Genomic DNA, 15274 nt, shown 5'->3' with positions numbered 1-15274 from the left:
AGGCCACTGAATTTCAAATTACCACTGAATTTCAAAATGTTCGTTTGCATGATTTCAGGTGTATACGTGGGTGTTCTTTTTCTGATATAATTTTGTCTTGTCATTTCATTACAAAGAAGATAGCATCTCAGATTTGGGGGGGTGGGGGAGTCATTTGAACACCCAGTGGCTTATGGAAGCCTAGCATATCTTATTCACAATTCAGAAGGTCAATAGCAAGACTGTGGGTGCCATTTGTTCTGAAAATCAAGGGGATTAGTTGTTAAATTCACCATTATATGCACCTAACCAGTTATGGTATTACCAGGAAACCTGACTTCCGGAAGGAGGCTACTTCACCGATTTTACAGCCAAGTACTGTATGGGGTGGGAAGATTACCAAATTCTGGGGTGTCAGCTCTAAAGTTTAACTCCTAAGTCACCAGGCTGGGAATAGCTTATCAAGTTTTTCTCTCCATCCCTATGTTGATTTAACAGTAGAAATTGTTCTCAAATGGCCCAAATCCAGTCACTGCAGAGAGTTGGGGAGCTACTAAAACTCGCATTTACTACTATTTCACATTATCATTTTCTTTCCTCAAAAATTAGCAGGATTTTGGCTTAATGTTTGGAACCAAACTATACCTGGCATATTGATGATGCTTACCACTTCCCCCTTTTGTATACTTATAAAAGGACAACATATCCTAAGTACCTTCTTTAAAAGATCCTCTGGTATCTTGCAGGTGCAGCCTTTACAGAGGAAAATTTTTAAAAATTAGTAAAAAGCATCTGACAGATGTCACAGCGCTGATTTCACCCTCTGCCAATACTAGGAGAGGATGTTGTAGTGGAGTGAATATCGGATGGAAATGAGGAAGTTAGGAGTTGCAATAATTATCAAAGACTTAAGGTTAGAGGGACAAGTAACCTTGCCCAGTGGCAATCCAATTCCAAATATGCGGGGCCACTTACAAATAAAAGGATATTATGTGTCACGTTTGCAAGATAAAGAATAGTTCTTCACCTGGAGGAGGCATGGAGTTGTATGGCGTGTGGAGCGGACTCCATTGGCTTCTCTAAGCAGTTCTCTAGACCAGAAGGGAGGGGGAAGGTTGGTTTCGGACGTTTAACCCTGGCTCAGTCGTTTAAGGGTCCCACTCTTGATTTCCGCTCCGGTCATGATCTCACGGTTGGTGAGGTTGAGCCCAACACCAGGCTCTGCACTGCCAGCGTGGAGCCTGCTTGGGATTCTCTTCTTCTCTCTGCCCCTCCCCTGCTCACACTCACTCGCCCTCTATAAATAAATAAATAAACTTATTTAAAACAAAAACAAAGGTGTGTTCTAGCTTTTTAGTTTGGCAGTACCCTAAGCACATGTCTGTAATATATATCCTTTGCCATATTACCTTAAAATGGCCTGCATGTCCGCTTAAAGTACTCTAGAAACTCCATTGCTACTTGAGATGGTCTGTGCCTCCGTTTTCTTACTATAAAATGGGGAGTAACCACGTACCTCCCTTGTAGGTGGAAGTGAGGATCAAGGGAGCTGTATGTATGCACGCAGGTGAACAGTGACCGCCTCAGACACCTGCTCCACCCTTCCCTCTTCCCCTCAAATGCCCTTTTCTTCCAGATGCCCAGGGTCAAGGTCAGGACCTGCTGGGAAGTTGCCCTGAGATACTCTCTTCCTGTGTTCTCCGTGAATTGTATGGCTATTATGGAGTTTTGTTTTTAATTGGAGAGACCATCTTGTATTGTGCTGTTTCTTTCAGTCTTTGGCATTTGTTGAGTAAGTGTGCTAAGGGTGGGGATTCGCGGAGGAGGAGCTGATCCGAGTGATGGGACAGGAACAGGCTGACAGCTTGATGCCCACACTGAAAAGTTTTCTGTTTTCTGTCTTCCTCCTCCGCATGCCTGCTGTGCAGCTCTGGGAAGAATAAAAGGATAAAGAGAGAGGGACAGTGGCCTCTGGGTTGGGATTGAATGCACAGGAACGTGGGAGGTAATGTGAGAATGAGAAAGGAGAGATTTGGCTGTTAAAAGTCTGCAAAACGAAATTTTAGAAGCATCGCAGCCATTGATTTCCAATATAGCCTGAGGGACCAATTAATCTTGACGAGATTTCCCAGTCAGTTTGGGGTTAATGGATCTTTGTGGAAACCAGACAAACTGGAATCAGTTAAAATTAAATACCAGGCCTCAGGCACATCTGTCTTGCAGTCCTCTACTCTTCAGTGGTATTTTCTTATCTATCTGTATTATGTCATTGATTATTTTGGACTTATTATATGTCACGGCTGATATTACAGGATCATGACTTCTTCATCTTTTTATTCCCAGCGTATAACATGGTATCTTGCAAATAATAGGGACACAATATGTTTGAAGAGAGAAAAATAAGAGGAAGCTTACAGAAAAGGAAGAGAAAGGAATGAAAAAGGACAGGAAGGCAGGAAGTTGAAAAGGAAGGTAGGGAAGGAGAGAAAGAGGGAGGAAGGGAAATGCAGGTCAGTGCTCATTTTTATAGCTGTTGTAAATGACTGCAGACAAATTATTTTCTTAAAGAGCTCTAGGAAAGAGTATCACATAATCTTTCCCAATAATATATTCCATAGAGCAATGAGCTATTTGAGCAGAGATGTTATGAAGACCATAGATCTTTATATAATTTAATCTTTACTCTGCAAGAGCAAGTTTTAGGGGACATAAGAAATGTATTAAAGAGAAGTTAATCTGATTAAATTTAGACAGTACATATATCAAAAAAAAAAAAAAAGCCATGTTCAAGGGGGGGGGGGGGGGGGGGAGAAGGTAATGTGATCCAGCAAACATTTTGCATAATGCAGTTGAAATGCTATTGTATTATTCATCAAGAGTCCTTCCAAAGTACAAATATGAACTTTTTACCTATTTGTAATTCCTTGGTACACTGTATAAACTAAACCATTTCACTTTTGTTAAACCAGAGCACCTTTCAAAATTTTCTCAGCCTCTTGAGGTTGATGAATTATTTATTGTTAACCAATGTCGTTGCCAAAAGGAGACATTCTAATGAGATTTTGGAAGCTAAATATGAAAAGCTTCATGATTTTGAAAGAAAATAGTGCCCTTGTGGAGAAGTGGTTTACTCATATACAATGATTAGCTCATTTCCACCAGCACTCGTTGAAAAATATCTTAAAAAAAAAAGTTTGATATTGTAAATATCGGCTAGAGGTAAAATGGTGATTAGAAAGAAAATACAGTTCCCTCATAAATATGTTAATTCAAAATAAGATGTCAAGATTTTAATTATAAAAGAAAGTATGCTGCTCAATTCAAGTTCCCTTGGATACTAGAACAGAACTAATATATTCTAGACTTTTCTGGTGTTTACTTCTAAATTGAATGAACAAACAGGAACGGGCTCAAAAATATCTTAGCAAACTCTTAAGTACAGTGTTTGTATCTTTAAAGGTTGTGAACACAAATACCCACTTACAACTCTTCTTCCTTTCCTATTTCAAAGGAGAAACTGGAGGCTTTTCCATGACATGTGACTCTTAGTTATATATATTTTACATATGGGTACTTCAAGCAACCAGCAGTCCCAGGCACACAAGAAGCATTCAGAATTGTTTGTTGAGCTGAAATTAGTAGTTACACTCAAGAAGTACTATTTAAATGAATAAATGGATGATGACCCATGAGTAACACCCCTTTCATTGCCTATCACAGTTATTCAACGTGCATTAGCAAGGAATATAAAAAATTCAGCCTCATTCTTGGAGTCTGTTCATATAAATACAAAGTTTCTCTGATTAAATTCAGTAAGTACCCCAATTTCAGGGATCATAAATATATACTGTATAAAGCAAACAGCATTTAGTGAATGGAAACAGAACACACACTTGGCCTTCACATCAACCATGTGCCTACTTTTCTTAAGTAGAGACTCTTAGACATGACTTTTTACATTCATGGGAAGAAAAGAAATGATAAATTATCATTTTCATAATGGAGAAAAGTCTTTCATTTTCCAGGAACTTAAAGCTTGTTTAATTGATTTCCCTCACACTTTTCAATATGAAATTGGCAGGCGTTAAATATGGGATGTTTCTGTTTAAAGGGATTGTTTTTTAGGAGTAATAACCAACTGTGTATAAACTATAAGAATGGAAATCATATCTTCCCCACACTGGTGTATTTGTGTGATGCTATCCTAGAATCCTTCCTTGGAAAGACTTCATACAGGTGGGAATGTATCAGTTTTGAGATACTTGGAAATACTAGTAATTGCCTTAGATGGGGTTCAAATTAAGCCTACCTTAGCAAAAGGTGTTACATTACATATTCAGATTATCAGTAGCAATATTAGTGACTACTGAACACATCCCACAGAATACTAAGCAGGCTAAGACAGGTTCCTTGAACCAAATTGACCGGAAAATGCTTTTTGAAAATGGGCTTAGTTTATACTTTGAGAAGCATGTGTAGAAACATTCTCCTTTCTATTGGCCCGTAAATGTTTCCAGCAAATGACAAAAGAGAGTTTTAAAGAAAAACAATTTAATAATGGGGATGGTGTGTCTATTCATCCATGCTGAAAGAAAAGAGTGAAAGAAAAGGAGAATATTAGAGTTGGAAAGGGCAGTGGAGATAATTTACATGTAGTTCAGCCCCTCCATTTTATAAGTTACCAAAATGAATTCTAGGAAGACGAATGGCTTGCCAAACTTAGTCTGTGGTGAACAGAGCTGGGACTTCAGTTCTGAACTTCATGTTACTTCTCTGTAACAGGACACCTTAGATTAACAAAACCCCAAGCATCTGGAATTTTCAAAGTATTATGTGAAACTGAGGGTGAGATATTTAGTTCTGCTCAGCAAGTGGACCATTCGTCAATGTTCTCATGCTAGTGGTGTTGGTGTTGAGAGAGAAAAGAAGAATGGTGCTTATTAAACATGAGTAAACAGATGGTAGAATCAAAGTGACTCTAACACAGACTTCAGGACTGATAGTAGGGTAGATAAGTGGAAAGTATGGCATCCAGTGAAGAAGAGTTAAACATAAAATGACGCCATATGTTGTTTAAGGCCCAGATAGTAATAAAGAGTTGCATGGAAATAAGTGACACCTAATCAGGATATTAGTTCATTTAAGGGTGAGAGAGAGTGGCTCAATCTGGGAGTGGTAAGTGGAATATTTGATGACAATAATATGTCATTTTAAGCTGGAGATGTCATTCTTTAAACCTGCATGCATCTTAAATATTGTATAATGACTTTATGAAGATTGTGCAAGAGCAGTCTTTAATTTCAGATGTGATTACAAAGGTTAGGCATACCTGTGCTCATAAACATTCCTTTTCCCAGCCCACCGTGCAAATCCTGGTTTAACAAAGATATAACATTAATATGTTATTTAAGTTGTCAAAATTTAACATTTCACGTTATCAGCCTAATGTTCAGACTCTATTGAGAGGCCTCTCCTCTGTCTCCCACTGCAGTTGTCACTACCTATTTCCACCAGATTTGTCCCCACCTACCAGTTTGTGCTTGGGCCCTGGCACTCTTGGGCTCACACCCTCACCATCTCCTACAAACTCAGATCAGTACATTATCAATACTTTACTTGCTGGCCTGTCTTTCTTTCTTAATGGTGGGGAGAATCCATTTCTGTGGGTTCAAACTTCTAGTATAAACACTAGAAATGCTACAAACTTCAGATTCCCTTAGCAAGCAATTCCTACAATAGTCTTCTTGATAGTTTCAGTACATGCACAGTTCAGTAAATTGAGTATTTACAGTTCTGGATGCAAACAATATGAAGATTCACAAATGACTATTCAAGCACAGTAAGTCATGAATTAATCTAATAGGCATGCGTTTGCATTTTCATTGAAATCTCCTCAACTCTCTGATTCATAATGCCCTATTGAATGAATGTTCGGAAAGTGTCAACTATGTACCAGGGACATCATTAAGCCCTTTACCTAGTTTTTTCATGCCAAGAATAGAGGCTGCTCCCTGTGTTTGCCATCCAGCTCCTGTTTTATTTGAGCCATGTGAGGAAAAAACCAAAATAGAACAAAATTCTTCTTAGGTGCAACCAAATGTCTATCCAGGTTTAAAGATGTTATAATGCAGATTCCTGTCTCAAAAATCTCATGGGAGTGATCATAACGCGTGAGACCATGTGAACATGGTGATGCATGGCTCTCCATACACAGCCTCATGGTGGTCTAAGTTCTCAGGAAATATTAAGGGTACATAGGCAGGAGTGAAACTGGAGGCCAAGTTTGTCCTGAAGAAAAAAACCTAGTTACCAGCATAGCAGTATCATGAAAGAGACACTAGACCTGATGTCTTAGTTTCTATATTTCTTCTATCAAATCTAGAATGGTAGCATGTGTCATGAGGCAAGGAAATACCTAAGATGAGAGAACTAGTTTAAAATTTTTTTTTAATTTTTAAAATGTTTATTTATTTTTGAAGGAGAGAGAGACAGAGTGTGAGTGGGGGAGGGTCAGAGAGAGAGGGAGACACAGAATCTGAAACAGGCTCCAGGCTCTGAGCTGTCAGCACAGAGCCCAACGTGGGGCTTGAACTCACAAACCGCGAGATCATGACCTGAGCCAAAGTCAGGTGCTCAACTGACTGAGCCACCCAGGTACCCCGAATGAGTTTAAAATCTTAACTGTGGCACCACAAAGTGGCAGGGTCAGAGGTTAGAAACTCCCAGGAGTACATGTTCTGCATTGAGATTATCCACTTAAAAGGGAGGCAAAGGGGATCAGCTTTCCTGATTGGCTCCTACCGCTGGCCCTGATGTTAACGGTAAAACCGTAGATGCCCTCATTTCCCCTCTGCTGGTCTCTGAATGCCATTTGTATGGAGACCATTTTCAGCGGAAGCATTCCTCTTTTACGATCCCATATTATTTTGGCTCAGCAGCCTGTGGCATCATAAAAGTCATTACTCAAAACAACGGGTAGCTAAACCACAGAGGCATGGGCTTTTTCACATTGCCAGCTGGGAGAGGAAGTCGAGAATGTGGCCTGACGTGGACTTCTAATGGGATTACGCTGGACGGAAGAGAACATCTCAGTCACCGTCTAACTAGCTTTTTGGCTTGAAAGTTGGGAACATCATTCAGGGGGCAGTAGCCTCTGAGAATGAAAGCAGTATTGCCCTCTGGTTTCTTTAACGTCACCTTTGGCTAATTTTCAGGCAGCAATTATTAATAAAGGAAAGAGAATGAACAACCGAGGCAAGATCCCTGAGAAGCTTCTCAAGGTATATGTTAGTTGTCAAGTTGTACGTGTAAGGCCTATGAAGGAGTTTCATGATGATGTTAGGAGAGATGGCTTAGAGCATGGAAGATGTGGATTTTTATTCTCAAAAACTGACAATTTTTTTCTTTCAAAATTTGCCTTTTTGTAAAGGATTGATTCCTCCCTCCCCAAGTTTCTATCTTTCCCCTATTGATTTAAAGAGTTATGTGTATATAAGTATGAGCACGTGTTTCTTACTCTGTAGTTGTGTCTCAACACCAAAACACATGCACTAATTTAATTTAGTCACAAGAATAATATATTTCAGGTCTCACCAAAATCTCATGAAGATGTTGATATTATCACCACTATTTAATAAATGAAATTGACTCAGGGAAGTTAAAGAGGTTGTGTAAAAATCCAGAGCAATTTTGTTAAGTGCTGGGTTGTAACTAAAGGAATCTAATTTTTATTTAGTTGAAATTTGTAGCCTTTAAAGTACCTAGATATTTATATTGAGGCAAATACGTATTCCTCTGTATGTTTAGGGTGTTTTTTCTTTTTCTTCCTCTAATGGAAATAGAGCTAAGTAGTAGATGACATGTCTAAAGAATGAATAATTTGAGAGCTCTGTTTTCTTCTTAGTTTCCATCTGTACATGAACAATTTTGTGTCTAAATTTTTTTTCAATTACCATTATAACATAAGCATTTTCCATGTTATTATAAAATCTTTGTAAACATCATTTTGTATGATATTCCCTCAAAGAGTTATAATACCGGTTATCTACCCTTTCTCCTATTCTGTAAATGTAAACAGTTTTGAATTTTTCTCTAGCACAAATAATGGTGCACTAAATATCTTAGCGGCTAATATTTCTTGTGTATTTATAATTACTTCATTAGAACAAATCATAGAAGTAGAATAAATGGGTCAAAGGGTATGAGTATTTAAAAATTATTGGGCTGCCTGGGTGGCTCAGTCAGTTGAGTGTCCGATTCTTGATTTCAGCTCAGGTCATGATCCCAGGGTCGTGGGGTCGAGCCCCATGTCAAACCCCATGTTGGGCTCCATGCTGAGCACAGAGCCTACTTAAGATTCTCTCTCTCTCCCTCTACCTCTCTCCCCTGCTCATGCTCTCTCTCTCTCTAAAATAAATAAATGATAAAATAATAAAAAACATAAAAGTAAAAACTATGCAAATACTAAACAATTTTTCTATGTGCTATAAAACTAACATGTAGGTGTGAGTTAGCTGTGTTACATTATCTGCATAAGTATATATATATATGGCCATATATATATATATATATTTATATATATATATATATATACACACGTATATACACATGTATATATTTATATATATGGCTATATATATATATATATATACACACACACACACACTATATCTATGTATATATGGATGTATATATACAAAAGATAAGATATATGGGTGTATATAACACAATATATATGTCTGTATTGTATTATCTATACATTTGTACAATTTTACAAATTTGTACAAAATTGCAAGTAATGTTGTCAGTATATTCAAGTTTAAGTAATAGAGTCAAATGTTGATTGATAAATGAAATCCATGGAATGTTTCGCTGATATTTCAAAATTTAGAAAAAGGTACTTAAAAAAAACTAAAATTGTGCTTAATAGAGACATTGCTTCAGATAGGTATCTATAGCATTGAGCATCTATAGCATATATTTTTGATATAATAAATATCTATACCATATTAGTAAATAAATATGTTAATCAACCACATAAAATTAAATAAGATTTTAGAAATATTGGAATGCAGACCACATAGTGTTGGGCTACAGAACAGACAATAATTTGAGATGAAGCAAAAATGTTAAAATGTTGATGGGAGCTGAACCAATGTGAATCATTCCCTAGCATTTGTGGGCACCCCTCATTCATTATTTTCTAAACATGCACAAAGCAGGGAAATTCCCAGGTATATGATCCTGAAACTGAGCAAACCTAATCACCATATATGAGCTTTAAACTACTAAATTAATGTATTCCAATAATAAAACCAGTTCTTGAAGAACTGTCTTCAGAGATGACATATGTCACAGATATAAATAAATTTAGAAACCAAGAAAATGTCTCAATAAAGTGCCAAATAAGTGACCAAGAATATGTAAATAAGATGGATAATCTAGTTGTACATTTGTTATTTCAACTTGCATGAACTTCAATGAAATTAAATAAAATACTGGTTTCCAGCATTTTCATTCTTCATTTACAACTTCTAGATTTTTCTCAAATTTAGTTCAAAAAGTTATTATAGAAAATCAGACCTGGAAATTATGCTCAGCCCAGGCAACTTAAGAGTGAGTTAAATAACACCCACCAAATTGTCATTCATTGTCAACAAAAAAATGATGAGATGAATTATTACCAGTATTTGTCTTTATATATTATATATGATTACAGTTATTTAATAAAGAAACTGTTCTTCTTGTCCAGGGAGCAGTGCTGTTTTGAATTCTTCCTTGTCCTTTCTGAGACCCCTGAGACTAAACATACCATGTCAGCCTCCCTGCTCTGTACTCCACCATGTTGACAGGTATCCAAGGACTTTGCTTCCTTTTTCAGGGCACTCCCAGGAAGGAAAGGCAGAGTGTGCCTCAGCCCTTAGATTACCAAACCTTTATGTGTTCAGTTATCTCTCCCTACAACACACGCACACACACACACACACACACACACACACACACACATGCATCCTGCTTCAATGGGGCAGGGTGGAATCCCTCTTTTTCCAAACCCAACCAATATCTAACTCTCCCACTTTGTTTGTTTCAGCTCTCCCCCTTTCACCCTTGGTCACTGGAACCCTAAGAGATTTCTCTTTCCCTTTCAATACTTTCCAGCTTTGCCTTTTTGTTAGGGACAATGAAAAACATACTTAGTGTAACTCTTGAGTTATAAACAAGACTTTCTCTAGGAAATTTCGAGACTCAAGTCCACTATGGAGTGTGGAAAACAGGCATAAATTAGATCCTCACCATCCACATTTTTTCACAATAGACTCAACTTAAATACACTTTAAAGACACACTGAAGTGGGAATACATTTTTCTTGATGATGAATGGGTATCATAAACCATGGAATTAGTTTCATCAGGCAAGCTCTTTATTGAGCACTCTATTTCTACCTCACTTCAAAACCTAACATACCATGTTACACTGCAGTGAAATTGATATCAGGCTAACTTTCTCCTCTACTAGTCTGTAAATGTCCCAAAAGCAAGAAGAAACTTTCTCTTATTCATCTTTCTAGGGCGCCTGCCCTTTAAGAACACTCAGTAAATAATTGTTGAGGGAACGAATGAATGGTAGTCTTTTTGATTTCAGTGATGGCACTACCTCAGTTTTACCTTACTGGCAGCTTTTGTGAATCACTGTAACATAGCCAGAAAAACGCCAAGAGGATGGACCAATGATTAGGAGACAAGAGGAGAAGGATTTAGCAATTTTAGTAACAGGATCATATTTTAACTTGTCTTCTCATGAGCAGGTCCAATTCAGGGGTGTTCCAATTGTGGAATGAATTGGTTAGATGTGTGATATTATATAGAAGAATAAATCATCTTTATAGCAATGTCAACAAAGAGCTTTATTTCCCTACCGATTTTTCATCTATAATATATTAATATTAACTTGATGTCATAAAATATATTAAGCTATTTTGTCTTTTACAGTTTAAATAATGGCTTCCATACCATCATCATATCTAATCTTGAGAAATATGTTGAAATTTAGGACTTGATAGAGAGATTAAGGTCTTGATCACAGTGACACAGCCAGGAAGAGATAGACTTGAATCAAAGTCATCTTCCTCCAAATACTGTTTCCATCCTGCTGTAGCCGCAAGACCTTATCATGAAGAATTCAAAGGTGAATCGGGCAAAGACACCCCAAGAAGTATACAATCCACAGGCGAGATCGCTGACCACATTTCAAGGAGGAACTTGGAAGTACTTTCAGAGAAATACAAATAACTTGCAACGAGAGGATAAAAGAGGAATAGCTGATTTCCACCTGGGGGAGGGAGAAAGTCTTCACGGATTGGTGAAAGGACTTTTAGGATATCAAGAATTTGGAAATCTGGGTTGTAGAGGAAGATTATTTTGAGTTGAAGAAAGGACAGCGGCAAGCACAGGGCTTGGGTAGTGGCTCAGGGAACAGCAAGTGGCTTAGTTTGGCAGGACCTTGAATGGGTGTAGCGCATAATATGGTCGGAAAGGTCAGTTGGGGCCAGATTGTGAAGGAACTTGAATTCCAGACTAAGGCGTTCAAATTTGTTATGGAGACAGTGATCACTGAGGATGGAAGTTCTCTGAGTGGACCATGAAATTATTGAATGGGGCAAATTAGATGCCTGGGCCGTATCCACTGCACTCGTATCCCCCATTTTTATCAAATCAAATATGTGTGCACCTGTTTCTCTGGCTGATGTCAGGAAATCCTTTGATATTTCCCCAGGGTAATATTTTCCTTGTATACCTCAAAAAGGGAAACTGAAAATCCTCTGAGCATTTCCAAGAAATGGGCTGTCCCAGGGCAATGAGCCCTGACTTCTGCCCGACAAAACAGGTCTGCTTTGGACAGGGTGTGCAGTGCACACATTCAATTGATAGCAATGGGAAAAGCAGATATTCCATCTGCCAATGATAAAACACATAAAATCACACAGGAATGTACAGTATGCTGGGTTGAACTACATAGGCGTTTGCCTCAACCAGAGAGAAAAGACCTGCCTATTTATGTCCCCTGGTAAGGACATTAGTGAGGAAAAGCTTTGATGTTTCAGCAATCATATAATTGACTCTACTGTTGGATCCAGAAGTCCAGGGTTGGTTTCAGGAATGAACACTGAACATTTTTAATGGCACTATGAGCAAAGGAGGCGTGTGGTGAAGATGTTAAGCAGATAGACTATTATCCGAAATATTCTGATTATGCAGATTTTAAACTTTCCCTCTCAACAGGTACATTGTCAGCTTTGCTGAACTTAGGTTTTAGGTTCTATATCCCTGGGAATCTAAAAAACAACCTACATTCTCCAGTGTGGTGGCCAGCTATTTTGTACAAGTATCGAGAAGACAGGGTAGATGGAAAGGACTCAGATGGCTGCAGGAGGACACATCTGTCCGACGATTTTGTGATCAGAAGTGGAGCCAACTTCTCATCCTTTTACTTCACCCTATATAGCTGATGGATTTGCCCAGTCCTATCAATTCATTTTTGATAAAGCTACAACCATCTGCTTGTTTCTGTCACCAGCTTTCTCCAGAACTTCTCTGCCTCTTCCTGGATTAGTGTAAGAGTTTCCTAACTGATTTTCCTGCTTTCCGCCTCCTCTTTCCCCATCCGATCTGCAGACTACCTCCTTTTTCCCTATACAACCTGCAATCGTTCCAAACTAACGTTCTTAAAATACTACTCTCTCTCCATTATTAATCTGTTCATACCACCACATGGTTCCTCATTGCCTGCTCTACAGCCTGGCAGTCAAGTGCTCTTGGTTAAGTACACCCAGTGGCTGATCCGCCTCCATTCAAGTTTTTATTAGTGCACACTCTTCACTGTGCCACACTAGTCACACTATTTTTGAGATTTGTTTTCCTCTTCATCCTGTCCTTTGCTTAGCATGCTCTTTTCTCTAATCTTCCCCTTTATTAGCCTAAATCTCAACTTTTCCATGGTTATTCCAGTCCACATTGGTTTCTAAGTTTTCAGAGTGACTTTCCAAATTTATGTCTGAACCCCTATCTCTGGCACTAAGTTATGGACTGCCTTGTTTGGTTATTTAACCACTTTACATCCAAATATTGTCCCCTAAAACAATTTTATGTGCTGTTAAAGCAAGGATCATTTGTGGTTCTTCTTTTGGAATCTCTCGTGTTCAGCAGTTTTATAGAATGATCTAAAAATAAATGCTTTTAAAAATAAATTGAGTTGCATCGTGTTATTTTCACACAAATAAATGGCAACAAAGTTTATCTAACTTATTTTATCCCAAACCCAGAGACATGATTAAAAAGTGAGATAAACAGTGAGAGCTAACAATTAAGTTATTGCTTATTTTGTTCCAGGCATGCTTTCATAAATATTTGATTCATGACTTTATTTAATATCTTCAGTGATCTTGTGAGGTAGGCACTAATATTATTCTTACTGTACAGAGAAGGGAAATGAGATTTACAAGGCTAAAAAACTTGTCCCCGGTCACACAGCTGGTAAACGGTGTCTAAGCATATTTGTTCAACTTCAGAAACCATATTCTTAATTACTTTTTGCTATGGTCTGAATGTTTGTGTCCCCTGAAAAGTCATAGGCTGAAATCCAAACAAGGTCATGAGTATTGGGAGGTGAGGCCTTTGGGAAGTAATAACATTTTAACGGGAAATAATTTTCTGTTGTTTATCAGCCACTCAGTGTCTGATGTTTTGTTATAGCATCCTGAACAGACTAATAAACTCATATAGTCCAGATTTCTTAGAGGAATATCAATGCTCTGTCTGTTGTTTATTGATACAAACACACATTTTATGATAAAATATGATTATTTACTGTTGATAAAATTTTGCCTAGCTAACACGTAAGGCAACTGGTACTAGAATACCAAACAGCTCTGCTCATGTAAAGAAAAATTGAGGGAAAATGATTTTATAGAAAACACATACTGTGATTGGGGTAGATAAAAGTCACAGAAGAATGGCAAGATACACTAATATAAGCATGTCATTTAGGCATTGCGATCTATATTTTGTAGTCTGAACATATATTACATTATTACTTATAGCTAATAGGCATTATTTTCAAAAAGAAACGACTTGTTTCTCCAAATTTAGCAATAATTTGTCTTTCAATGGATTTTTTTTTGTTCAGTGTGAAATCTGATAGCTGGTAAGTTACAAAGATAACGTTTTGGAAAAGATCTTCTATATTTAGAATTATTTCTCTTAAATTATACTGTAGAATTTTATAGAAAACAAGACTGTCCAGCTGTTCTAAATTTTCATTGAAAACAGATATGAGGAAAATAGATATTCTTCCAGCAGGAGGGTTCTAAGCAGTAGGCATTGTGAGTTTGGGAACAGTCTTCTGATTGAGAATTATGGTTGCATAAAATCAATGTTTATTATTTAATTTTTTAAATGTTTATTTATTTTTTAAGAGAGAGAGAGAGACAGTGCGAGTGGGAGGGGGCAGATAGAGAGGGAGACACAGAATCCGAAGCAGGCTCCAAGCTCTGAGCCAACAGCACAGAGCCCGATGCGGGGCTTGAACTCACAAATTGTGGGATCATGACCTGAGCTGAAGTCAGACACTTAACCGACTGAGCCACCCAGGCACCCCTATTATATAATGTTTTATATGAATGTTATTAAAGAAACTTGATGGGAGCACCACTATTCTCTTGAAAATATCTACATGATCCTTCAATAACAGAGAAATTTAGAAAGTAGTTAGGACTGGTGACCAAAACAGGGCTTGGTAGGTTTCCAAAAGGGGGAGGGGAAGTGAGCTTGGAAAGTGGAAAGCCTGGAAAGTTCTACTCTAGCTGAAAGACAATGCAATTTAGAGTAGTTTCAGATGAAGATTACCTAAACTAGAAAGGCCACACCAGTAGCCTCGTTTATTTTTTTATTTCATTTTTAATTTTAATTTTAAATTTTTTTACTTATTTTTTTATTCTCAAGTTAGTTCACATATAATGTAGTCTTGGCTTCAAGAGTAGAACCCAGTGATTCATCTCTTACATATGACACCCAGTGCTTATCCTGAAAAGTGTCCTCCTTAATGCCCATCACCCATTTAATCCACCCCCTAACCCTCACCCCCAATCAATCCTCATTTTGTTCTCTGTATTTAAGAGTCTCTTATGGTGTGCCTCCCTCTCAGTTTTTATCTTATTTTTTCTTCCCTACCCCTATGTTCATCTGTTAAGTTTCTCAAATTCCACATATGAGTGAAATCATATGATACCTGTCTTTCTCTG

The 15274-nt window shown here is 37.7% G+C and overlaps 1 long non-coding RNA gene across 1 annotated transcript in view; it reads left to right on the top strand.

Annotated features, from left to right (window-relative positions):
• LOC125922804 (uncharacterized) overlaps window positions 1–13218 on the top strand; it is a 50762-nt gene extending 37544 nt beyond the window's left edge. Inside the window, exon 3 of the long non-coding RNA XR_007457795.1 lies at window positions 12258–13218. This is a non-coding gene — a long non-coding RNA (uncharacterized LOC125922804). The remainder of the gene's footprint in view (window positions 1–12257) is intronic.
• The last annotated feature ends 2056 nt before the right edge of the window (window positions 13219–15274 follow it).

Source organism: Panthera uncia, chromosome B1 (genome assembly GCF_023721935.1).
Source record: "Panthera uncia isolate 11264 chromosome B1, Puncia_PCG_1.0, whole genome shotgun sequence".
NCBI classification, from domain to species: Eukaryota; Metazoa; Chordata; class Mammalia; order Carnivora; family Felidae; genus Panthera; species Panthera uncia.
The sequence above is the reverse complement of the archived record's forward strand: the minus strand, read 5'-3'. Positions and strand labels throughout refer to the sequence as shown.